The sequence below is a fragment of the Dendrobates tinctorius genome, unplaced genomic scaffold (assembly GCF_039654945.1).
Source record: "Dendrobates tinctorius isolate UK_male_01 unplaced genomic scaffold, ASM3965494v1 ptg000303l, whole genome shotgun sequence".
In the NCBI taxonomy this organism is placed as follows: domain Eukaryota; kingdom Metazoa; phylum Chordata; class Amphibia; order Anura; family Dendrobatidae; genus Dendrobates; species Dendrobates tinctorius.
This window is the reverse complement of record NW_027361970.1, coordinates 4,133,726-4,161,528: the sequence shown is the minus strand read 5'-3', so window position 1 is coordinate 4,161,528 and position 27,803 is coordinate 4,133,726. Positions and strand designations below refer to the sequence as shown.

General features: G+C 47.9%; 1 protein-coding gene across 2 annotated transcripts in view; it reads left to right on the top strand.

Moving 5' to 3' along the window:
- POU2F3 (POU class 2 homeobox 3) overlaps nt 1-27,803 on the top strand; it is a 297,141-nt gene that overhangs the window by 34,814 nt on the left and 234,524 nt on the right. The window contains exon 1 of one of the 2 annotated variants that reach the window (XM_073560733.1): nt 11,808-11,857. The exons of the other annotated variant lie outside the window; for it this stretch is intronic. The gene's annotated coding sequence lies outside the window, so the exon portion shown is untranslated. Of the gene's footprint in view, nt 1-11,807; nt 11,858-27,803 lie in introns of those variants that run through there. 2 annotated transcript variants of the gene reach the window in all.

The window sequence follows — 27,803 nt, the reverse complement described above, 5'->3', positions numbered from 1 at the left end:
TCGAGAGGTGCAGAAGTCTCATTCACAGTTACAGGAATCATTTTATTGCAGTGATTGCCTCAAAGGGTTGTGCAACAAAATGTTAAGTTAAGGATACCATCATTTCTGTCCAAGTCTATTTCATGAGCTTTATTTTTTAAAAATTTTGTGGAAGCATAGTTGAAAAGCAAAGTCTAACTTATTTGTTCATTTTCATAGATTTTTTATTTATTATACACTATATACAGGAGGAGATGACATACAGGTATATACTATATACAGGGAAGATGACATACAGTTATATACTATATACAGGAGGATATAATACACAGATATATACTATATACAGTAGGAGATGACTCACAGATATACTCCATATACAGGAGAAGCTGACATACAGCGACAATTTCTGTTCAATATAATCATTATAATTTGTCATAACTAACCACAGTTAGTTACAACGCTGGCTCTTCAGCTAGTATATATATATATATATATATATACACTCACTGGCCACTTTATTAGGTACACCATGCTAGTAACGGGTTGGACCCCCTTTTGCCTTCAGAACTGCCTCAATTCTTCGTGGCAGAGATTCAACAAGGTGCTGGAAGCATTCCTCAGAGATTTTGGACCATATTGACATGATGGCATCACACAGTTGGCGCAGATTTGTCGGCTGCACATCCCTGATGCGAATCTCCCGTTCCACCACATCCCAAAGATGCTCTATTGGATTGAGATCTGGTGACTGAGGAGGCCATTTGAGTACAGTGAACTCATTGTCATGTTCAAGAAACCAATCTGAGATGATTCGAGCTTTATGACATGGCGCATTATCCTGCTGAAAGTAGCCATCAGATGCCTGTTCTTAGCTGAGAGGAGTGGTAACCAGTGTGGTCTTCTGCTGCTGTAGCCCATCTGCCTCAAAGTTCGACGCACTGTGCGTTCAGAGATGCTCTTCTGCCTACCTTGGTTGTAACGGGTGGCAATTTGAGTCACTGTTGCCTTTCTATCAGCTCGAACCAGTATGCCCATTCTCCTCTGACCTCTGGCATCAACAAGGCATTTCCGGCCACAGAACTGCCGCTCACTGGATTTTTTTTCTTTTTCGGACCATTCTCTGTAAACCCTAGAGATGGTTGTGCGTGAAAATCCCAGTAGATCAGCAGTTTCTGAAATACTCAGACCAGCCCTTCTGGCACCAACAATCATGCCACGTTCAAAGGCACTCAAATCACCTTTCTTCCCCATACTGATGCTCGGTTTGAACTGCAGGAGATTGTCTTGACCATGTCTACATGCCTAAATGCACTGAGTTGCCGCCATGTGATTGGCTGATTAGAAATTAAGTCTTAACACACAGTTGGACAGGTGTACCTAATAAAGTGGCCAGTGAGTGTATATACACACATTGCTCAAAAAAATAAAGGGAACACAAACAGCCTGTTGCAAATGGAATAGTGTTCCCTTTATTTTTTGAGCAGTATATACTGTATGTACTGTAATAAGACTTCTGTATTGCAGTAATGTAAAAGCATGTAACTTTCTAAGGCTGTTAAAGTGATAGGGTCAATAATTATGGTCCCCTCTTTTAAGTTTAACCTCCTATAAATTTAATTTGAGACCAATGTTTTTTAACCAAATATTTAACTAATATACCAGACAGTCTTTTTGGTATACAGAGGTTGTAGTTTTAAATTTGCATTAATTTACATACCACAAATCTCTGTCTGCTGCAGAGTGGAAGAGCTGTTTGGTTGGATCACCATGCTTCGAACTAATGCTCAAAGTCTTCTCTTATAATGATTTTGACTTTGGAATACAACCCCATTTCCAAAAAAGTTTAGACGCTGTGTAACATGCAAAGAAAACTAGAATGCATTGATTTTGAAAATTTTTTTAGCCATATTTTAACCACAACAGAACACTGAATACAGATCAGAAGTAAAAAGTTAAACTGTACGTCCGTCTGGTGCGAGTCTGGGCTGCAAGTAAGACAGCACCCCGAGCAACCCCGAGACCCTTTACCCTTATACAGGGATCTGGAATTACAGCAGAGCCAAGGAGGGAGCAGTCTGTATAAGAGTAGCGGACCAGAGCAGGACGGTTGCCAGAAAGGGATTAATAAACGGGACCAAAAGCGTAATCAGGAGTCCAAGTCTAAACCAGGCGGGCAGCAGGGGTACAAAATCGGCAGGCTGAAGAAGGGTCAAAGGTCCAGGCCAAGGTCAGAGTCCAAAAAAAATGGAAGAATAGCAGAGGTACAAAATCGGCAGGCTGTAGGAGGGTCAGAAGTCCAGGTTTAAGGTCAGAGTAAAAAAAACGGGAGAATAGCAGAGGTACAAAATCAGCAGGCTGTAGAAGGGTCAGAAATCCAGGCTAAAGGTCAGAGTTAAAAATAGCAAATACAACACTAGCACACTGGGGAAACCAAGACTACATCTGGCGGCCTGCAGGACAGGCCCTAAAGTATTTGAAGGATAAGGCTATCCCTCACAGGCTCATAGTCTGATGACCTCATCTGGACCGCCCCAGACCCAGGCCAGATGGTGATGCACCAACCCATTCACCCCTGACAGAGGAGCGTAGCCTGCACCCACCAGATGCTTGCGCAGGAGCTCCTTCTCCGTCACCACTATCACCCACGGGAGAACCACGGCAATGCCCAACGAAAGAGGCATGCGTCAAAGGAGCGGACCCACATGAGGACATAGCCTTCCTATTGCCGACACCACAAGTAGAAGGAGTCCGGCGTCTCCCAGTGGCCGAGGCAGGAAGAGCAGCCCCCGAGTCCGATGGCGACGTGACAGTGCGACGATTCCCAATGGCCAAGGCAGAAACAGCAGCCCCCGAGTCTGACAGTGATGTGACAGTCCGGCGCCTCCCAGTGGCCAAGGCCGGAACACCAGCCCCCTATTCCGATGGCGACATGCCATAAACATTTTTCCATTTCATTTGAAAAAATTAATACAAAACAAGGAAGCAGCATTTTTAAAACATCTTGAGTATGAGCGCTTTGTACAGAAATCCCGACACTTAGGGTAAGTGCACACGTTGCGTATTGTACTGCGGATTTTTCTGCGTGGATATGGCAAAATCCGCAGGTCTGCGGTTTATCTGTGGATTAGCCTGTGATTTTGCCCTGCAGTTTGACACCTGTACAATGGAGCAGGTGTAAAACCGCAAAGAATTGACATGCTGCGGATTTGAAACTGCAGCAAATCCACGCTGAAAAATCCACATCATGTGCACTGCATTTTTTGTTTTTCATAGATTTTAATGGTACTGTACAACGATCTGCAGGGCCAAAATCACTGCGGATCCGCAGCAGAATCCTCAGCGTGTGCACATACCCTTACACGTCTTGGCTATCAGTGAGGTTACTAATGGATTTCTGAGGAACGTTCTGCCACACTGAATGCACTTGGGCAAATCATCAAGATCCGCTGCTGGTAGCTCCCTGTGCAATTGCAGACCAAAAAAGTCTCAGATGTGCTCAATAGGGGACTAGTCTAGAAATACTGCAGGTCATGGTGGCACATTTAGGCTACACAGGCTGCTCATGGTAGCACAAGCAACATGGGGACGAGCAATGTTGTGTTGAAAAACAGCTGACTTTGGAGAGTTGTCCATACCACTGGTTATCCAATTGATCAATTCTCTACTGTGAGAGAAATTGGATGTCTCATACCAAGCCTAAGGCATCAAAAAGTGTCTACACAAACCATCAGAAAGTGTTTGCAAGACATTGGGCTACAAGCTAGACATCCAGCTACAGGTGATCCAATGACCTCATTTCACCGTTCTCAAAGGCCGTCATGGTGCAGAGCACTGGAGGCTGGAATGGAGGTGTATTATCCTATTCAGTGATCCATCTTGCTTTTGTCTTGAATGCAATAATAGCCAAATATTGGTCTAGAGACTACGTGGGCAATGCTATAAGGAGACCTTAATGAGGGAATATCACAAAAGGAATATTCCCACTTCCCAGGATTATGGTGTTGGGTGACAATGTACGGTAGCCAGCCCCCTCTAGTCTTCATCTCAGATACACTAACATTTCAGCATTATATGCATTTGTTAATGGAACCAGTGGTACAATCATTTTTCCAAAGTGCTCCAGGGGCAGTTTTCAACACGACAACTCCAGGCCACATGTTCCTTGCTCTACTGTTAGCTGCCTGCATGTCCTAATTGTGTTATCATTGTCTGCAGCGTATAACCATGCTGCCATGGCTTGCAGAGTCTCTGAACTTGTCTCCCATCGAGCATATTAGCGACATTACTGGTCGGCAAGTGCATTCACCATGGCAAAATATTTCTCAGACAACCATGAATAGCCTCATAGATAGCTCCCAAGGTGAATTAACTACGTATATTCCTGCACGTGCTGCTAATACTCGATACTGAATAAATCAACATGTTGTGAAAAATTTGTTTCACCACTTGTACATCACTTGAGTTTGAACAATCAGAAAGAATTGTACAGCCAATGTAACATGAATTTTTAAAGTAAGTACCAACCGTATCAGGTCTATGGAACTATTTAATAGTGTTTGCAGTTTATATTGCAAAATCTGATAAGGATTGGATTTGTTCCTATGGTCTGGGACCCTCAATGCATGACCAGCTAGAAAAAAATTCCTTTTGCTGGTGATTCATGCTAATTGCCATACATATCACTGTAAAGGGCCTGTCACACTAAGAGATATCGCTAGCAATATCGCTATAACTATTGACGTTATAGCGATATTGCTAGCGATATCTCTGTGTCTGATACTTACCTCCGACCGGCTCCCCCGCTGCTTATCGCTGATCGCGCGAGAACGTCCTAGACTGTTTCTCGTCGTCAGCTTCCTGCGGCGCTTCCTGCTGTGAGGACAAGCGACGTGTGGAGCCGGGCGGGAGGACGCAGGATCGCCTGGTGTGACAGGTAAGTAGCGACCCCTGTCCCCAGCGATGTCGCTAGTGAGATCTGCCTATGTGGCAGCTCACTAGCGACCACTTAGCGATGTACCAGCGATCCTGACTGCGTCATATCGCTGGTCGGGATCGCTGGTACATCGCTAAGTGTGACAGTAACTGTGCACCATGGTCAGATGCTTTGGACCAGATGTGGTCATAATCCTTTACTGTAGGCAGAGATAAGAGAGGACAAAGAGATTCTTAGTCAGGTAAGTATTAATGATAAGCAAACATGCTGGGATAAGGTGTTATCTGAGCATGACATTGGTATTGTCAAGTTGTTTTTCCTGCGGGGAGACAGGAGCATCCTAGCGCCCCACAACACCCACCTTTTATTAACCCCATACGCCGCTTAATAACACCAGGGACCAAAAGTTTCTTTGGAATTTGCATGGCCACAGCAGCCTTTTATTAAATCAACAAGCAACAATAATAATGTATTATGAACAACATAAATACAATAACTTGAACACTGAGGAGGCGTTCTTGGAGCCACAAGATCTAGGTGAATTACCCCAAAATGCTGTGGACAAAAACCCAACATATTACTCCCAGCCGTTACCCTACAGGCTCAGGAACACCAACACACTGAGATATATTGTCCACTAAGCAACTAGGGGATCCGCCCACTTTACGGAAGCTCCCCGTCCACCTTTCACCAGATCACCACCACCATACCTATGAACGGAGGAGACCCTGTACAGTGAGTCTACAAAACCAATTTCCAAAAGACTCCAAGGACTCCTCCCCCCTCCGAACCGCCACAACGAGGGCCCTTGAACACCTCAACGGCCCGAGACCCCTCCTAACAGACCATGCTATGGCCCTCTCTATGCCTTCCTGAAGACCGAGAGTCCAAATGTCGGAACCAACCGCGTTCAAATGGACACCGTCAGCCAGCCAAAAATTGCCTTCGCCCTTTTCAAGGTCAAAATGATGCACAGCCACACCCCCGTTCCTAACCACAAAGGAAGACACCGCCCTGTTAACTTTAATTCTGGCCTTGTTGACCTTTACCAAGGACCTCATGGAACGCCAACGCCTGCGTGGAACAATTTGAGACCATACGATGGTGACCCCCCCGGTACAACAACCACAACCGCGAGCAATCCTGCTTGATGTCCTTTATCAGTTCCCGGAAAGGTCGCACCACCAAATCGTTGCCCCCGACATGAAGAACAAGAATGTCCGGTGCGCGGTCGAACTGGGCACACACATGAATTTCCTGTAATACCCTTCTCCACTCCATTCCCCTGAAACCGAGCCACCGCACCAACGCCATGGTCCTGGGGAAGCCCAGTTGTCTGCCTTCATTCCTGACATCAGCTCGCAATGCTCCCCAATGAACGAAGGAGTGACCAAAAATCCAAACCAGCAAAGGCTCGACACCTGCAACAAAAAAGGGGAGTGCTACCACCAAAACATACCAAAAAATGCAAGAAAACGTAACCCTCCCTATCCACCACCTATGCTCCACCCGAGCCACCCCTCCCAAAATTAAGGCCTAATGTAACTTCGGTACCGATTAGACTTCCATCCACCAATGTGCTGTATAGAAGTCAGACCCTAACCCCCAGCTGCCGCTTCTGTCGCCGCCCCATCCTGAAAGAATGAGGAGCAAAGCGGGAGTCGTCAAGGCCCAACAACTGAATGGACTTCTTAAAAACGGCACCGAACTGGTACCGGGACAAACTATCGCCATCAACATGACACAACAGGGAACCGCTCAAGCTGGGACGAAGCTCCCAAAAAATCCGTAAGCACTGAATGGGGCACATTGGAGAACCAGGCAAGCTGCCCAACACCACTCGGCGTCCTTTTCCCTACTGATCCGTCTTGGACCGTCGCAACCAAAATTCAACACCGCGCGATGTCAATACAACATCCCTAGCCAATAACCCACCTACCAATCCATTGCTGGGAGAAACGAGCTCACCCACCTGTAAAGCCCCAAAAAATGCGAACGAGAAAGCTAAACGAAACAACAAAACCTCATAACGTGAAGAACACACCGACTCCTGAACGAGGCCCAACTGCTCCAATAGATTGAAAGATACTGGCCTCCTCAAATCACCCCTGCTTTTACAGCGGCGAAAACCCTTTGCCACCTGTTTGACCAAAAACGTCTTTGTCAAATTATGACTTCCCCGTAAGCGAAAGCCAAAGGACAACCCAGCCAAAACACGTGAAGCTTTTGGGCAAGACCAGCCCTCGATAGCGCCGTGCCCCCCAACCAAGCCAACAGCATTCCCTCCTGATCCTGCCCAAAACCGATGACCGGGCCGGCTGCAATAACTTCCTCCGGCATCCGCCATACTGCCCGGTAGGCCTGCCAAGTTTTTAGGGCCAAAGAAGATTCAATCAGACTCTGCGGCCCGTAGGCCACTCTCCACAGTTCCTCTGGACAAGCTAAACCCTCGACCTCTGCTTCTGGCGCCAAAGAGCGGAAACGATCCCACTGCGAACGAGAGAGTCAGCTATTCCGTTCCTGACTCCAGGAACGTGAGACATGGTCACATGCGCATTCAAAGGCAAGCATAGCAAAACCAACTGTCGCAACACTCGAACGACTGGAGGGGACGACGTGGTAAGACCATTGATCACGCACACTACGCCCATGTTGTCACAATTTAACCGCACGCGCTCATCCCAAAACTCCCGCCTCCACAAATGCACAGCCACGAGGAGCGGAAAAATCTCCAACAACGTAATGTTAAGCACCAGGCCAGATGTAATCCACTCCTCGGGCCAATGAGACGCGCACCACTGTCCTCTGAAGTAAGTACCAAAACCAATACCGCTGGCAGCATCCGTAAACAACTCCAGAGCGTCATTACCAACAACCTCCGACATTACCAGAGAGCGGCCATTGTACCCGACCAAAAAGGTCTCCCAAACTGCCAAATCTGCCCTGAGCTCCGACGACAATCTGATGAAATGATGAGGGTCTTGAATCCCCGCAGTAGCGCTCGCCAGCCTACGTGAAAAAACGCGCCCCATCGGCATCACACGACACGCAAAATTCAGCTTCCACAACAATGACTGGAGATCACGCAATGATATTTTCTTCAAACTGTGCGCTCTGACCACTTCTGTCCGCAGATCCACTAACTTGTCCTCAGGCAGCCTAGAATTCCCACTCCACAGTGTCAATGACGATCCCTAGGAAACGCAGGCACGTACTTGGGCCCTCTGTTTTACCAGGCGCCAGCGGGACTCCAAAACGCTCAGCCACCCACTCAATGACTTTCAATATCCTGTGACAACGCAACGAATCCGCAGGGCCGACGCACAAAAAATCATTCAAGTAATGGATGACCGATTCAAAACCAGAAACATCGCGCACAACCCACTCGAGAAAGGAACTAAAGGCTTCAAAATACGCACAGGACAATGAACAACCCATAGGTAAACACCTGTCCACGAAAAACTTGCCGTCCCAAAAACAACCCAGCAGCTCCATGCTATCCGGGTGGACCACTAAAAGGCGAAATGCGGATTCAACGTCGGTCTTAGCCATAAGGGCCCCCCGACCACAGCTCCGCACTCACCATGCGGCCTTATCGAATGAGGAGTAGACCACCGAACATAACTCTGGATCAATACCATCATTAGCCAACCTCCCTCGTGGAAAAGACAAGTGCTGAATAAGCCGAAACTTATTTGGCTCCTTTTTCGGAACCACAACCAAAGGGGAAACCACCAAATCCAGAAACGGAGGAGACGCAAAAGGGCCAGCCATGCGGCCCAATGAGACTTCCTTTTCAATTTTCTCTGAAACGACCGCGGCATGAAGCAGTGCTGAACACAAATTCTTCAAAATGAGCGGAATAACAAAAGGGGGTGAGGAATAACAACACCATCCTTAAAACCCGCGTACAACAACGCCGCTTTTTCCCTGTCCGTTTATCTATTTAGTTAAGGGACCATCCTTTCCAGATTCACTGGAGTCTCCCCATTGTGAATTACTGCCCCCGGCTCTAGACTTCCCTTTTTTGAAACACTTGGACGCTCCGTGGGAAGCACCGTTGCAGGTGGAGCAGAGATGCTTGAATTTGCAATTCGCCCCAAACTTACACTGGCCGTCGTTAAACTGCCAGCAAACCCCCAACTTGTGGCTTCCTGCCTGCCCCTGCTGCTTCCGCTTGTGGAGCTGGAGTTACCGCTGCTCTGGCTGGTGCTGCCAGCCCCCCCATGAAAGGAGCTCCCAAACTTGTTTTGTGTTATGACACACATCCACAACCCAATATCCTTCTGGTCCCAACGGATGGCTGGACGAACGGCATTCCTCTGCCGGAATTGCTCGTCGTACCTCAGCCACGCCTGACCCCCGTAAACTCTGTAAGCCTCACCTATCGCGTCCAGGTAACAAAACAGTGCAGAGCAATTGTCCAGAGCCCTTTCCCCGATGACGCTTGCCAAAATGGCAAATGCCTGCTGCCAATTCACAAACGTCTGAGGGATTAGGCGCCACCTACATTTCTCCTCCTCCTTTTTGCTATCCTCCTTCTTACTCTTATCCAAATTAAATTTCTCGAGAGGCAACAACGAGAATATCTCCACGTATTCATCCTTCCAAATGCGCTCTTTCACTTCTTTCTTTAAATGAGCCCCCAGGGGGCCTTCAAAACATACGTATACCTCTTCGTGAGCCCTGTCGTCCAGATGCACGCAACACTCCTTCTCCTTTTCCGTCTGCACCGACACCGGTTCACATGCGCGCCCAGCCAGTACTGACCCGCTCTGCCAAGCCTGTCCCCGGCCTGCGACCCCACCAAAGCTGCCAATGGAGATGGTGCAATGAATCCCCGCTCCAAGCGTGAGAGTAAATTGCGCACGTCCACGAGCATGTCCCTAACACCCCCCCAACTTTCAGACAGTCCGCCGAGGGACCCACCCCCACAGGCGATGAAGACAAAAGTGGATGACATACAGTAGATACACAGGTGTACTCACCAGGCTGCGAGGGAGCTGTGAACCCTCCAGCCGAACAACCAGGATCCACGGGTGAGTTCTCGCCAGTTCGGCTAACGATGCTGGCCCCACTGGACTGCCGCTGACGTCCGAGACTCCCCCCCGAGGGAACCAGGGTCTAGGACCCGAAGCCCAGGGGGGGATCCCGCTTCCTGGTCCCCGGGTAACGATGCTGCCTGGGTCGCCGCGTTGAGAGCCCTTGGGGCCACGCCATCCCTCTGCGATGAAACATCCACGGCCCCTGGTGGTGAATTGTGTGTGACCGGAGCGAGCCCCCTATCCCCGTTTGTGGGGGTGGATGGCACATGCCCTGCAGTGCTGCAGGCCGTTAAATTGCTGCTGCGGGGCCTACTGCCGCTGTGCCCAGCGAGGGAAGCAGGCTGCGTTGCAGGCACCCTCCCGCCGCAGCCCCCCGAAGCAGCCGATACCCGCCCCACTAGGGGATGAAAAACTCTGCCCTGCCGCCTGACAGTTAAGCCACCTGCGCAGCCCCCCGATGGATCCGGAATGGTGCGCCGCCTGGCGCTTGTCAGCCCTGCCCCCTGCACGGAGCGAGACGGAGGCCTGGACACCGCCACAGGGCCTCGCTGGGCTTGCGGATTCCTCCCAAGCAGGGGCCCGCTGGTGTGGGAAACGTGCGGCGCCCGGCCTGGAGGGTCCTGGGAGGGGCTCCTGCGCCGACGCGAGGCCCGCAGAGCCGAATCGGGTGAGAGCCGCTCAGGAGGCCTCACCCGACTTGAGCACCACTCCCTCGCTGCTGGCTGGGCCGACTGCCCGGAGGTCCCGGGGATGATCGCCGCCACCTGCGCCTCTAGTCATCCTGGAGGCTGCGACATGGACGCCGCTCTCAGGCACTCCAATGCCCGGTCCACCGCCAACACTGTGAGTACTGGCTTCGTGTGGAAAGAGCGGGAACTGGGAGGAGGAAGGTCCGCTGTTCCCAGCTATAAATCAAACAACGCCCCTTCCTTTGAAGCCCACTCCCCCCACTTTCACCTTCCAACCCCCCCATCATGTTGGCCTCCGCCCATGCCTCTTCTGGGAGGAAGGGAGGCTCAGCTCCGGCCATTGCTTAATAGAAAAAAATTGGAGTCCGTCTGCTTAGTGCAGTCAAAAACCGTCGACTGTTTCAAGTTGAACATGTACATTTTTCTTTTGTATGCACTATGACTTCTCTTGAAAAAGAAAAGGAAAATCCAGTCCTGTTGAGCTGGACTCCATTTTTTTCTATTATCCTTAATGTGAGGCCAGGGTGAGGCTGGTGTTTGGCCCCAGGGTGGATGAGCATAATTGTTATCTGAGCATGCTTGGGTGCTAACCGAGTGGCTTCGGCATGCGGTTGCATATCTCTATCGGTGTCACAGCGCCTGCTGTTCGACAGATTTCTCACAAACTCATAGTGAGATTGCTGGGCGTCCTTTATATCAGTGAGATCAGGGAAATATCCTTAGTGAATACAAACCATTCTGGACACAATATTTCTGTTATTCTATCTACTAAACAATTTCCTTCTATATCATTCATTAATATAAAACTGCCGCTGTCAGCAATGCCAGAAACTGCAATTGTCCATAATTGCCCCAATTAGAAGGCAGCATTATATAATCCATATGCATGCACATAATGTAGTGAGGTTGGAAGACTCCTCAGCTTTCCTAGTAAAGGGAGTGGTTATGTAATTAATGTGTAATTGCTGCCTATTAAATGCGCTGACCTCACCTCGCTGTGTGAATGTTCATTAGGGCTCACTTGCGAGAGACTCGCACGATTCTTGTGCGAGTCTCTTGCATGAAAACCTGGCACTGCCCCGGCACTCGGACCGGAGCATGCGGCTACATGTATTTCTATGCAGCGGCACGCTCCCATCCAAATGGCGACAGCAGTGCCAGGTTTTCATGCAAGAGACTTACACGAGAATCATGCGAGTTTCTCGAAAGTGAGTATGAGCCCTTAAATCCCTTCTCATTCCTATTTTAGACAAGATAGGTGTTTCATTTGTGTCGCACGTTGCTTTAACAGACAAAGGTAGGAGCATCATTGGGCTATGTCACATGTGCAGCTTTTGCAGCATTGTTTTTCTGCAGGAAAAAAGCAGTTTTTTATAGCGACAGCAAAAGCTAAGAGAATTCAGAAATCTCATGCACACACAGCTTTTTTTTTCCCTGCACTGGAGCGTTTTTGAAATTCTGCAGCATTTCCACATTTTTGTAGCGTTTTTACACCCAGGTTTCACAATAAAAACTGCAAACATTTGTGCTGCATTTTGTGCAGTGTTTTTGGCTAATAAAACTATATTAACATGTACTGTAGACAAAGCAGAAATGGAATCCACCTAAAAAATGACGCAAAATCGCAGCTACGTGTATAGTTACTACCAAGAGTGAAAGCAACAGAAAAAAACTGCAAAAATGTCATGTATCAACAATCCCCTCAAGAAATGACTCTATTTTATTGATATAAGGCACAGAAACCATTTGTTTTGAAAAACGTCAATATGTTGGCATATTTTATACTTATGAGTTGTCATTTTTTGTGTGGGATTTGTCCTTTAGGCCACATTCACGTGTTCAGTATTTGGTCATTATTTTGCATCAGTATTTGTAAGGGTGAGTGCACACAGTGCAGAGTGCCCTGCAAATTTTTCCGTGCGGATTTGCAGGTAAAACCACAGGTAAAGTGACCTGCGGTTTTCCTGCGGATTTGCCATCGGTTTTCCCCTGCGGTTTGACACCTGGACAATGGAACAGGTGTCAAATCACTGTGGAATCCGCACAAAGAATTGACATGCTGCGGATTTAAAACCGCAGCAAATCCGCACGGAAAAATCTGCAGCATGTGCACTGCGGATTCTAAAACCCATTGATTAATATTATACTGTACATTAAATGGCTTGCGGATCCGCAGCGTGTGAACACACCCTAAGCCTAAAAAGCTACCTTCCCACAATGAGCTTTGGTGAGTTTTTGATGTTGCACACATTGCATTTCTAAAAAAAATTAAACTCGCCAAAAACTCATCTTGGGAACATAGCCTTAATTGCTATTCAGGTAGATTCCCATGATAAGGTTTTTGAAGTTAGGCCGGCTTCACATTTGTGCTAAAGGCCGCAGCGTCGGCCTGCGCACGGCCGCCGCTAAGCTCCGCCCCCTGCCGAACCTCCACCGGTAGCTCCTCCTCATGCGTCCCCTATCTTTATCACTGAGGACGCAGGCTGTGCGCAGTATGCGTTTGGCGGCGCCTGCGTCCTTTTGACGGTGCGCCGAGCGCAACCAAATTGCAACAGGTTGCGTTTGGCGCTGGTCGGCGCACCGTCAAAAGGACGCAGGCGCCGCCAAAACGCATACTGCGCATGGCCTGCATCCTCAGTGAAAAAGATAGGGGACGCATGACGCATGCAGCGTCATGCGTCCGGAGGTGGAGTTACCGACAGAGGCGTGGCAGGGGCGGGGCTTAGCGGCGCCCATGCGCAGACCGACGTTGCAGCCTTTAACGCAAATGTGAAGCCGGCCTTACAGTTTTTTTGCAGCATTTCTCAACCCAGTAAGTAAGATAGATTATCACAGCTGGCACCCAGCACTATGTGCTAGGAGCGGTCACAGATCGCTCCTGGCACATTAACTCCCGGCACATTGCAGTCAAACATGATCGCAGTGTTCCAGGGGCATAGGGAAGCATCACGCAGGGAGGGGGCTCCCTGCGTGCTTCCCTGAGACCCTCGGAACAACGCAATGTGCTCGCGTTGTTCCGAGGGCCTCCTCCCTGCCATGGGGGCATTCTGGGTCCTGCAGGGAGGTGGCTTCTCAGAGTCTGCTCTCTGTGCAGTGCAAAGTGTCAGATCACCGATCTGACTTTATATAGTAATGTCACACCCTGAAAACAATGTAATAAAGTAAAAAAAAAGTGCAAACATTTTTTTAAAAAATTCCCTAATAAATTCTTTTTTTGTAAATAAAAAAACAATAAAAGTACACATATTTAGTATTGCCGCGTCTGTAACTACCCGCCCTATAAAACTGTCCCACTAGTTAACCCATTTAATGAACCCCTTAAAAAAAAAAGACAAGGCAAAAAACATCATACCGGCAAACAAAAAGTGCAATAACAAGCGATCAAAAAGACGGATATAAATAACCATGATACCGCTGAAAACGCCATCTTGTCCGGCAAAAAACGAGCCACCATACAGCGTCATCAGCGAAAAAAAATTAAAAAGTTATAGCTCGCAGAATAAAGCGATGCAAAAATAATTATTTTTTATATAAAGTTGTTTTTATTGTATAAAAGTGCCAAAACATAAAAAAAATATAGATGTGGTATCGCTATCATTGTACTGACCCAAAGAATAAAACAGCTTTATCAATTTTACCACACACAGAATGGTGTAAACGACCCCCCCCCCCCCCCAAAAAAAAAAAAAGAAATCCATGATTTGATGGTTTTTGGGTGTTTTTTTGCATCCCAAAAATCAGAATTAAAAGCAATCAAAAAATGTCATGTGCTCGACAATGATGCCAAAAGAAACATCAACTCGTCCTGCAAAAAATGAGATCTCACATGACTCTGTGGGTCAAAATATGGAAAAAATTATAGCTCTCAAAATGTGGTGATGCAAAAACTACTTTTTGCAATAAAAAGCGTTTTTTAGCGTGTGACAGCTGCCAAACATAAAAACCCACTATAAATAGTAAATCAAACCCCCCCGTTATCACCCCCTTAGTTAGGGAAAAATACTAAAATAAAAAATGTATTTATTTCCATTTTCCCATTAGGGTTAGATTTAGGGCTAGGGTTAGGACTAGGGTTAGGGTTGGGATTAGGGTTAGGGGTGTGTTGGGGTTAGGGTTAGAGTTAGAATTGGGAGGTTTCCACTGTTCAGGCACATCAGGTGCTCTCCAAACAAGACATGGAGTCTGATCTTAATTCCAGCCAATTCTGCGTTGAAAAAGTCAAACGGTGCTCCTTCCTTTCCAAGCTCTGCCATGCGCCCAAACAGTGATTTACCCCCACATATGGGGTATCAGCCTACTCAGGACAAATTGCACAACAAGTTTTGGGGTCCAATTTCTCCTGTACCCTTGGAAAAATAAAAAAAAATTGAGGACTAAAAGATCATGTTTGTGGAAAAAAATATGTTTTTTATTTTTATGGCTCTACGTTATAAACTTTTGTGAAGCACTTGGGGGTTCAAAGTGCTCACCACACATCTAGATAAGTTCCTTGGGGGGGTCTAGTTTCCGAAATGGGGTCACTTGTGGGGAGTTTCCACAGTTTAGGCACATCAGGGGCTCTCCAAACGCGACATGACAACCGCAGACCATTCCATCAAAGTCTGCATTCCAAAATGTAACTTCTTCCCTTCCGAGCCCCAACATGTGCCCATACAGTAGTTTTCTCCCACATATGGGGTATCAGCTTACTCAGGACAAATTGGAAAACAACTTTTTGGGTCCAATTTCTCCTGTTACCCTTGGGACAATAAAAAAAAATTGGGGACTAAAAGATCATGTTTGTGTAAAAAATATAATATTTTTTATCTTCACGCCCGTGCATTATAAACTTCTGTGAAGTACTTTGGTGATCAAAGTGCTCACCACACAGCTAGATAAGTTCTTTGGGGGGGTTTAGTTTACAAAATGGGGTCAAATTATGGGGGGTTTCTACTGTTCAGGCACATCAGGGGCTCTCCAAATGCAACATGGTGTCCGATCTCAATTCCAGCAAATTTTGCATTGAAAAAGTCAAACGTCACTCTTTCTCTTCCGAGCTCTGCCATGCGCCAAACAGTGGTTTACCCCCACTTATGGGGCATCATCGTACTCAGGACAAATTGCACAATAACTTTTGCTGTCCTGTTTCCCTTGGGAAAATAAAAATTGGGGGTGAAAAGATCATTTTTTATGGAAAAAATATGATTTTTTTAATTTTTCGGCTGTAATAAATTTCTGTGAAGCACTTGGGGGTTCAAAGTTCTCACCACACATCTAGATAAGTTCCTTGGGGGGTCTAGTTTCCAAAATGGAGTCATTTGTGGGGGGTTTCCACTGTTTAGGCACATCAGGGGCTCTCCAATTGCGACATGGCGTCCAGCCAATTCTGCGTTGAAAAAGTCAAATGGCGCTGATTCCCTTCCAAGTTCTGCCATGTGCCCAAACAGTGAATTACCCCCACATATGGGGTATCAGCGTACTCAGGACAAATTGCACAATAATGTTTGGGGTCCTGTTTTCCTTGGGAAAATAAAAATTGGGGGTGAAAAGATCATTTTTGTGGAAAAATATGATTTTTAATTTTAAGGCTGTACGTTATAAACTTCTGTGAAGCCCTTTGGGGCTCAAAGTTCTCACCACACATCTAGGTAAGTTCCTTGGGGGGGTCTAGTTTCCATAATGGGGACACTTGTGGGGGGTTTCCACTGTTTAGGCACATCAGGGGCTCTCCAAATGCGACATGGCATCCGATCTCAATTCCAGCCAATTTTGCTTTGAAAAAGTCAAACTGCGCTCCTTCCCTTCCAAGATCTACCATGCGCCAAAACAGTAGTCCCCCCCCCACATATCAGGTATCAGCATACTCAATAATGTTTTTGGTCCAATTTCTCCTGTTACCCTTGGTAAAATAAAAAAATTGGACCTGAAATAATTTTTTTGTGAAAAAAATTAAATGTTCATTTTTTTTTTAAACATTCAAAAAATTCCTGTGAAGCACTTGAAGGGTTAATAAACTTGTGGTTTTGAGCACCTTGAGGGGTGCAGTTTTTAGAATGGTGTCACTTTGGGGTATTTTCTATAATATAGACCCCACAAAGTGACTTCAAATGACATCAAATGTTATGTGGTCCCTAAAAAAAAATGGTGTTGTAAAAATGAGAAATCGCTGGTCAACTTTTAACCCTTATAACTTCCTAACAAAAGAAACATTTTTGGCTCTAAAATTGTCCTGATGTAAAGTAAACATGGGGGAAATTTTACTTATTAAGTATTTTGTGTGCCATATCTCTGTGATTTAAGGGCATGAAAATTCAAAGTTGGAAAATTCACAAATAAACACATGTTATATCACTGAAATTTTACCACTAACATGAAGTACAATATGTCACGAGAAAACAGTGTCAGAATCACCGGGATCCACGGAAGCGTTCCAGAGTTATTACCACATAAAGGGACAGTGGTCAGAATTGTAAAATTTGGCCTTGTCATTAACTTGCAAACCACCCTTGAGGGTAAATTGGTTAACAAACACGCAAATACTCACCAAACACTCATTTTGGGAATGTAGCCTGAGATGAGTGAGAGGGCACCTTAGAGTATTAGCCATGCTGCAATGTTGTTTCCACTGCTGTAATAGGATGTGTATTAGGGAATGACATGAATCTGTGACACAGAGACTAACATGACACCATGAAGGTCTGATGTGTGTCCAAATAAGGGGAAAGATTTTGGCATGGATGAGGAGTTGGGTGTGAGCCTGAGCCTATATACTCTTGGTGTTAGAAGCCCGAGACTGTACCTGAAGTTTCCAACATAAGCCGACTCCAAGAGGGCACACTATGATGCAAGAGGTTCTCTCCAATAAGGTTGTGTTTCCCACAATGAGCTTTTGATGAGTTTTTGAACACTTCTTCACACCCCCTGAAGAAGTGAATTTGAAACGCGCGTCGGGGTAAAGGAATGTCTGACAGCCCTGGCCATTGCCCTGCACTAGCTAATATAACAGGTAAAATCTCTCACCTGTATTATCTTGTTTAACAAGCTATTTCTCTGTATGCACTGACCCTTTATTTGAGGAATATCTTAGTTAACGTCAAATGCACTTGCACCTTTTATAGTTTCTGCCCCAATATGGACATCATAGTGGGATAGATTAATTTTGTTACTACCCACTTCCTTTTGAAGGCATCCTTTACATGCCATCTTATTTATTTTGAGAACATGACTGTGAACTAATGTGGAAAATTACTTTTTTCCATATACCACGTTTGAGCTATTATTGTGCTTATATTTATGGTCTGGCCTTATATTGTCCTATTTGTCAGTCGGTCCCTCACATTTGAGGCACCTCTGTTATTTTTTATTTATTTTGTTTGTTTAAATAAAAATTGATATTTTATTTTTCTCAAGTGTTCACAATAGCTTATCTACCATCACAGAAATAACATTTGGGGGGTAGCAAGGTTGATTTCAAGTATGCAACTTCTTAATCAGGACACCCACGATAACAAGATGTATACTTTGAAACACATAGATGAATAAAAGAGGTACTATTGGATTGGCGTCCTTCATTCTTTCACAGTAGCACAGAACAACCCATTTTCTTTTTCCTTTTATGCTTTCATCTCCTCATGGATCTGCAGCTGCGTTATCAGTGGTTCTGTGCACACACCCAACCAGGAGAGCACAATTTGGGCATTCCTTTTAATATTGTGCTCTATTTTGCACTTTGTCTCTGTTCTGCCTTCTTCCATGTATGATGCTATGTGGATTCCAACATACTGCTAAACCCTTCATCCACTCCCAGTAAGGCCGGGGTCACACTGGCGAGGAATACGGGAGAGTGAGAGGTGCAAAAAGCCCGCATTAGACACGGACCAATGATTCTCTATGGGGTCCCTCGCACCAGCCGTATATTTCTCCTCAGTATCCTACGCTCCGTGCCACTCGCAGCATGCTGCGATTGTCAGCGTACTACGCCCGTAGTACGCCAATGCAAGTCTATGGGTGCACAAAAAATACGGATTACACACGGACCACACATGTGAGTTGCGAGAAATACGCACCCGGTGTCTTTTAGCAAAGCCGGCAATTCAGTGCGCTATACAGTAAACTCACACTGACAGGTTTAATAAAGAAATGAAAGAATAGATATAGACACATAGAATACGAATATATATATATATATATATATATATATGCATTCTATGTGTATATATCTATTCTTTCATTTCTTTATTAAAACTGTCATAGGGCTCCATTATATGTCCATTTTGCAAGCCTGCAAGAAAATCTCACCATACGGATGCCATACGGATTACATACGGATGCTGACATGCGCAAAATACGCGACCACACCTTGATTACGGATGACATACGGAGCACTGTTTAGGGGTCTGTCATCCGTATTACGCATGTAAAATACTGACCGTATTTTGCGCAGGTTAGTGTGACTCCAGCCTAAAAAAGACTGTATGGGTACTTAAGTCTATGTTTATTGAGATGATGATGTGAACTTGGTACACTGAACAACAATGGTGGATAATAACGAGTAAAAACTACAAAGAAATAAACAGTGTATCAGTAGTGGCAGATAACAGAGACAACAGCATGATACAGAATGCTATTACATCAGTAACAGGAGTATTGCAAAGGTTGCGCAATACAACACATAATGTAGTTAAGAGGGATATCTAAAGCAACTTAGGCTGCCAGCATTGCACTACCCTAAACAGAAATGCATCTATCTACATGCAGTGCAAAGAGCATTACAACTAGTTGGAAAATACATTGCACCATATACCTCTCTCATAAGACACTGCACGGTGGCTGCATAATGGCTAGCTAGCACCAGAATCCACTTGATAGAAGCAGCGATTTGTATTTGTGTTCCTCTTTGACAAGAAAACAGTGGAACATTTGTTGTATGTCAGCCATAAATGCTACCGTATCTCTGCGGAAAGAGACTAGTACTTCCAGAAGTCTTGCAAAATCCAAGGGTAGATGGCGGGCACCATCACATAGATCCACACCTCTGAACCGTACTTAGTATGTGTGAGAGAGACGCAGCAGGCAATTAACTGTTAACCATTAGGTGCACATTCATGAAAAACAAGCAAGTATTATTTAAAGTATTATGTGTATGTTTTAATTTTTTGATTTTCACATGTGTATGGTTTTTTGTATAATTTTGTTGATTTCTTAGCAGGTGAGCGGCACTGGTGGGAGGTGTTTTTGCTCCTGTTTGTGGGTATTTCTTCTTCCGCCGGTTTCAGCTCACCATGTGACCCGTATGCAAATTGCCTCTTCAGAAAGAAAGAGGACTTTTACTCTACAGCGCCACCTATTGGTAGTAGCGATCCTACAAGTCACAATCAACCCTTTAACGAGTCTTGTAGTATGACTTAGGATACAAGCCAAATCAGAATCTCAATTTGCAGACACGGTGTTTCGAGCTGTTGGCTCTCGTCAGTGCAAAGTATGAGATCTGATTTGGCAAGGTGAGAGGCTCTGGACTAGGGTCTAAGAATGTGACCCGTGACCATGTGACCCGTGGAAGCGCCTTCTCCACGCAAAACGATCGTTGTTACTTCCTTTCAGCACCCGTTCTCCCATTAACATGCTTTTACAATAAAGCCTTGACTACTTTACCCGGTGAGTGCCATTCTTTCTACATTTTTGCAATCTGACTTCCAGAAGTCTGTTGTTGAGGTCTGAACCTGACAATAGGACATCATTCAATGAAACATCTTCGCATTTGGCGTTTGAGTCGAATACCATTCTTATTTGACCTGGCTTTTTAGGATGGTGTGGGGAGGAGGACTCCCAAAGAGCGACTGGGCCGGAACCAAGGGGACCACCATCAGGGTTCCTGAAGGAACAACCCCGGGGGGGGCAACGAAGGGAAGGAGACTACTGAAGTTGTCTGGGCAACTGGGGGCAGGGCAAGGATAAAAGGAGCAGGGGGCGCGCTCGGGAGTCAGTTAGCAGAGAGGCTGACAGAAGAGGAGAGGGACGGTGTAACGGGCGTGGAGGAGTTAAGAAATGATCAGGAGTCTGTGAGGGGTAAGCGTCTTACTCACAGACAATCTACGTGTGCCCGTCCCCTACCGGGAGCCGCCCGCCGTCCACGTACAGCCACAGCCATGCCCGCTGTTCCGCGCTCCCTCGCGGCTGGTCTGCGACCCCCAGCGACTGCTGCCGCTGTGTTTCCACACGCTACAGAGACCTGGACACTGCCTCCCTGTCTCCGCCCATGGCTGCTGCCTTCCACAACCAACTTCAGTGGACGCCATCTTGCCATAGGCGTCAGCAGAGGCCTGCGTCCCATCTGCAGAGAGACCCTGGGAGAGACCGGCCATCCGTCACCTGAGGTACTGCGTCATAGCGGCGTTCCGGGGGCGGGAGCGGCACAGATCCTTCAGGGCCTGTTGAGCCCCACCGGTACAGATCCTTCAGGGCCTGTTGAGCCCCAGCGGCACAAATCCTTCAGGGTCTGTTGAGCCCCACCGGCACAGATCCTTCAGGGCCTGTTGAGCCCCACCGGCACAGATCCTTCAGAGCCTGTTGAGCCCCACCGGCACAGATCCTTCAGGGCCTGTTGCACCCCAACAGCACAGATCCCTCAGGGCCTGTTGCGCCCCAACAACACAGCTCTTTCTGGGCCTACTGCACCCCCAGCGTCAAGGTTTCTCCAGGGCCCATAGTGCCCCCACGGCAAGGATCCTTCAGGGCCTGTCGGGTCCAATCATCCCTGGATATCAGGGCGCCAGAGCAGTCGCATCAGCAATCCCTACGCGGCCACGTCTGTGATCCTGAAAAGACGCCTGGAAGGATAAGTTGACTATAGGAAATAAGGACCCATAGTTTTGGCCGTACTTGGCCTATGACACCCGGCCTAGCCGGATTAGTCGCCTTTGCGATAAGAAAAGTCTTGTTAATGTTGTTGAGTCCCTGCGTAGACAGATTTTTATCCCCTTTGTTTGCTCAGCATAGCCCCAGTGGCTCCAATTTATAAACGTTGATTTCACAAATCACACTCTGTCTCGTGTCTCGTCACTGCATTCTAAGAACCTGCTTAACTCTACAATGGTATATTCCGAAGATGGGCAGGTACCAACACTCCTCTGAGGGTCAAAGTGCAGGTGCAATCTCTGCGTGGTTATTCTGGAATATCTTCCCCATGAAGGTAAAAAAGTGTTCCTTCGACTCAGGTGACTTCGAAAGCTTGTGCCTGAGGGAGATGAATCGGCTGTAGACCAGTTCCCTGTTATTGGGTAGGCGCCTTCTCTGAGGTTGAAATGGTAAAGGTGCGACCCAACTGTTCGATTTGTCTTTGACTATTTGTCTATCCATGATGTCCAAGAACATCCTATCTTCTATAGAAATTACTACCTTGTCATCTTCCTTTGTCCTGTGGAAGACTGTACATCCCATGTGGTCTTGTTCACCTTCACAGGCGTGGTCTTCATTGGTAGGTACTGAAAAAGGGCAAGGTAGGGGAGTGCTCTTTGGCAATTTCTTTACCAGCAGACTATTGTGATGTGGTTGGAAGAGAGACGTACGTCCCTTTTCTAATGTGCTGATAAGCTTGACTGAGGCCGGCTTGTGTGCTCCTAGACAAACGTCTCCTATAATTACCCATCCAAGGTCAAACTTCTGTGCATACAGAGCTTTCCTGGAGCCGTTTATACATTCTCTAGTCTTGTGGACTAGTATATCTCTTCCCAGGAATAGAACTATTGGGGCTTCTGGATCCGACTCAGGTACCAGGTGGGCTATACACTTCAAATTGGGGTGATGTGTCGCCACCTCCGGTGAAGGTATCTCTGACCTGTTGTCAGGAATCTGGTTACACTCCAGGATTGTGGGTAGCAATAGGCAGGTTTGGCCATCTATGGACTCCTTGTATCCGGTTACTTTCCTCCCCGCCATTGTGATGTACAATGTCTGCAAGATATGTTTTCTGTTGCAATGTGCTAACAAATCCTCCATCCTAGGACATTGTAAACTGTCAGTAGTAGGAATTCCTTCCCCCCCAGGTTTTATCAACCCTGCCACTTCCTCTGGAAGAGCAGGAATGTTAATTAGCTAGACCATCTTCCTCACACCATTTGCCTTCTCTCCTCTTCAGAGCGGGAAAAACTTCTTTGTTTGAAACGAATAAAACTATGAGAGACTATACCATAAGAACCAAATACCCTAGAGATATGAAAATCATATTTTTGTAACCTGAGCGGTCCCAGCTTCGAGACCGCGTATGTTTCGAAGTTCTACCCTGTCCAGAACATGAGATAGGATTTGCGCCCAAATGGACGGTCATATCGCATAGATGTTTGATGTTTTCTTGATGGGCTCATTACGCTGGGAAACATGAAACCACTGATGAGTCCATACCAGCTTCTCCCATAAAGTTATAGCTAATCTAAGTTTTGTAGCCAAAACATAACTTGGATAAGAGGGGTGGGATCAACCCAGAATGCACCTCTCTGTGATGTCACATAGGAAAGTCTATAAGGCATTCCCTGGCAGAACCAGCTCAGAACAGCTGCAGAGTCTGTGCTGACAAGAACTCAGATGAGCGGAGAAGTGCAGCTCCGCCTCCACCCACCTTAAAGCCACATGGTCTGCCTAAGGAACAATATGGAACTGTGAGTGTAATCTCTTTGTTTTCTCCACTTTTATTTTATACCTGTACTGTACATATTTTATGTCTCAATTTTATAGCAACTTTTATCTGTAATCACTGTCCTCTTTCGGAAAATAAATGAAATTATTTAGATCTGTCTCCATGCTCTAAGAATCGAACTATACGCCTTTGTTAGATAATCGCTACTAATTCAAAGGGTTTGCCACGGACCCTCTTAATTTAACACTGTGAATTAAGTAACCGTGACTGGTGGCAGCGCGTTGTGTACGGCTATTACGGCTTGCTGGCAGTACAGAAGGGTCTTATATTGCTGAATAAGGGTCTTCAGCCACAGCATTGATAATTCCCTTACTGCAGAAGCCTAATTGCCGGTTCACAACAGGCAGCCCGTCCGGCGACTAATTATCCTAGGTGCAGTTCCCTGACTGACCTGACGGTAAGGGGGGCGCCGGAGAGCTGCGAGTTCCAAAGTGGAACTGAGAAAGTGGGATATACATAAATCCCCGCAGTACTTGGAAGATTGATAGCAGTGGTGGGGCATCCAAATTAAACTACCCCTGCGGCAAATTGTAGAGCGAGATTAGCTTGCTGGATATTTTTGTCACATGGTGCCGGTGGTGGGATAACTAAGATAAGCCCCAACGGTGCCTGTGAAATCTGTGTGCCGGCATTGTGTCACGTCCCTCCGTCCGCTGATACACCAGTGTCAGTGGTGGGATTGTGACATAGTGGTGACACAGGGTCCGCTGTCCGTCTCGTTTTGGTGGCAGCGGGACCCCCGTTAGTGTCGCCCGTAAGTAGACGAACGGCAGTGGGCTGTTCGTCACATATTGGTGGCAGCGGTGGGATAATCCTAGAGCATTAGTGATTTGGTTTGAGCAATCATTCCTCTCACTAAAAACCTGCATGGTTCCTGCGGGAATCCTGCATCATAGGTTTTGGAGAACAGACTCAGTGGTTACTAGTCCTGAGACATTAGTGTGTACTTGCAAGTATCCCCCTCCCGTTTCTTCGTTTTTCTTTTTCTATCTTTTATTTGGCAACCATGGCGGCAAAAGGAGAACCTTGGTACAACCGGCAGACAAAGGAAGTTCTTGCTGGGTTATGCACGTACCAAGGCCTTGACGCCACGAACAAAAACAGAGCTCAAATGATCGCGGCTCTAGTGCAGCTGGACAACGACCAGAATCCAGCGAGCGCAGAAGTTGGCCCAAGTGGCAATGGGGCTGCAGCAGAGGCTCCACTCCTGAGCGCTGGCCCCACATTCAGCCAGAACGGGGTGGACCCCTATCTGCAAATGGCCTTGGACGAACTCCCCGCCGAAGACAGTGATGGGCGGGTGAGGCTGATCCAGCAATATCGGCAGGAGGCCCAAGCCGAACGTGAGCGCCAAGCTGAGGCTGAGAGGGCCGAGCGTCAAGCCCAGGCTGAGAGAGCTGAGCGCCGAGCAGAGGCTGAGAGAGCCGAGCGCCAGGAGCAGAGGGCCCATGAACTGGAGGTACTCCAGCGGGGTGGGAATGCCCCCACAGCCCGAAGCGGTGAGCCCAGCAGCATCCAGACTCCTAAACCCCGGCCAGAGCATTTTCCCGTGATGGAAAAGGATGGGGACTTGGACACGTTTCTGCGAGCCTTTGAGAAAGCCTGCAGACAGTACCAGCTGCCCAGAGACCAATGGGCAAGGTACTTGACCCCAGGGCTAAAAGGCAAAGCCCTGGAGGCATTTGCTTCTCTTCTGCCAGAAGCCGATGATGACTATGTCGCCATAAAGCAGGCGCTGATCGCCAAATACCGGCTGACACCTGAGGTATACCGAAAGAAGTTCCGGCACCTCCAACGTGGCCCACATGATAGCTACAGTGATGTGGTGCAAGGACTCAGGACCCACTTTGACCAGTGGATCCATGGACTGTCCGTTGAAACCTTTGAGCAGCTACGGGACCTGATGATCAAAGACCAGTTCCTGCATCTCTGCCCAGCTGAGGTCTGACAGTTCATCCTGGACCGCGAACCAACGAACGCGGACAAAGCGGCGCAGATCGCCGACAACCACGAGGCCAACCGGAAGCCCGAGACGCGGAGGCCAGTCGCCACCAACTGGAAAGGGGGTAAGCCAGCAACCAACCCCAATGCCCCAGCTAGCCGTCCCTCCGGAGGCCCAGTCCCTGTTGCCAACAGCAGGCCGGCTACTGACAGTCGCCTGTGTCACCACTGCCAGCGGCCTGGTCACTTCTTTTACACCTGTCCGAATAGGCCGAAGAACCCCCCAGCCAAGGCCCCCGGGCCCAACGCCTCTGTTCTTTTGGTGGGAGGTGTGGTTGGGAGGGCTGACGACAACGTTCAACCTGTTCAGGTGGGGGCCCGTCTTGCTACAGGCCTCAAGGACACCGGGGCTGAACGAACCCTCATCCGTCCTGGACTGGCGGCCCCTGAAGAGTTTGTTGAGGGGAAAACCCTGACTGTCACCGGGATTGGAGGCACCCATTGTCCCTTGCCAGTGGCACGAGTTTTTCTTGACTGGGGTGCCGGGAGCGGGTTGAGGGAGGTGGGAGTGTCTGAAAACCTGCCCACTGATGTTTTATTGGGGACTGACTTGGGGCGGATGGTTGCATACTACGTCCCTGACACCCTTCCCCAAACTGATAATAAGGGTAACGTTAACCCTGATGATGATGATGATGACGGGAAACTGAATGTGTTACCTGCTAATGCCTTGATGAGTAATGATGCAACTAACAACCATTCTTTCCCCAGGTACGATGCTGATGCTGATGTGAATGTACCAAAGCAAACTGATAACCATTCTTCTCCTAGGAAGGATGATGATGATGTTGATGTATCTGTGCCGACTGAACCCGTTAACCCTTTCTTTGAAGCGGTAGATGTGTCCACAGGTACCGAAGTGCTCAGCCCCATCACTCTGCGGAGTGAGACGGCTGAGGAACCCCTGGCAGGAGTAAGCAACGGTGCTCAAGGAAATGGGGAGGTGCATGGGGACCATGAGGAAGGTAATGCCATGCAGCTGACCAGTGCCACCGAGGAAGGTAACTGGCCCATAAGTAGCACTGCTCCTGAAGTGTTGGGGGTGGATGGGGAGGTAGAGCCCAGGGCAGCACCAGCTGGTGGGTCTGAAGAAATCCCCAGGGAGACAGCATACATAGCAGCTGTCACACGCAGTCAGAGTGCCCAGATCGCAGGTAACGCATTGTCTTCTGGACCCTCTGCTGCTACAGGAGAGACTGAACCAGAGGTGAACCCAGAGCCGGTTCCAGAGGGTCCCAGTAAAGAGGGGACCCTGACGTCACTTCTGGCAGCCTCCAGCATGGAGTTCCAGGCTGCTCTGCACTCAGATGCCAGCCTGGAGAAATTGAGAGGTCTCGCCGAGACGCCCACCTCCAAGTCTGATAAGGAGAGGGTGTTCTGGGAACGAGGAAGGTTGTACCGGGAGACAGTACCCGGAGATCCTAAAAAGGAGTGGTTGAGGGAAAGACAGCTGGTCGTCCCCTATCAGTTCAGAACTGAGTTGTTGCGGATTGCCCATGAGATTCCACTCGCTGGACACTTGGGGATCAGCAAAACAAAGGCACGGCTGTCTCAACACTTTTATTGGCCCAAGATGGGGACAGATGTAACACACTACTGCCGCTCCTGTGCCACCTGTCAAAAAGTGGGTAAGGCGGGGCCTGCTCTTAAGGCTCCCCTTATTCCTTTGCCGGTGATAGAGGAGCCTTTCCAGAGAATCGCGGTGGACATTGTAGGGCCGCTGTCCGTCCCCAGCAGCTCCGGAAAGCGATACATTCTCACCGTGGTAGACTACGCTACCCGGTACCCGGAGGCAGTAGCTCTGTCTTCAACCAGGGCAGATAAGGTGGCTGACGCACTGGTGACCATCTTTTCAAGAGTAGGATTTCCCAGGGAGATGCTTACCGATCAAGGGCCCCAATTCATGTCTCGCCTAATGGAGGCTCTCTGTGAGAAAATGCAGGTGACGCAGCTGGTATCGAGTCCGTATCACCCACAGACTAATGGTTTGTGTGAACGCTTCAACGGTACCCTCAAACAGATGCTCCGCATACTGGTTGAGACCCAAGGGCGCGACTGGGAGCGGTACCTCCCACACCTGCTGTTCGCTTACAGAGAAGTTCCGCAGGCCTCGACCGGGTTCTCCCCCTTCGAGCTCCTGTATGGCAGGCGAGTCCGGGGACCCCTTGGGTTGATAAGAGAATCCTGGGAAGATGAGCCAAACCCCACAGAAGTGTCCATCGTGGATTATGTCATGCGCTTCCGTGACAAGATGCAGACCTTGACGCAGTTGGTGCATGACAACATGACGCAGGCTCAGGCTGACCAGAAGCACTGGTATGACCAGAACGCCCGGGAGCGGACATACCAGGTGGGTCAAAAGGTGTGGGCGCTGGTCCCTGTACCAACGGATAAGCTTCAGGCAGCCTGGGAAGGCCCGTACGTCGTCCACCAACAGCTCAACCCGGTCACCTACGTGGTCACGCTTGACCATGCTCGGGGTAGGC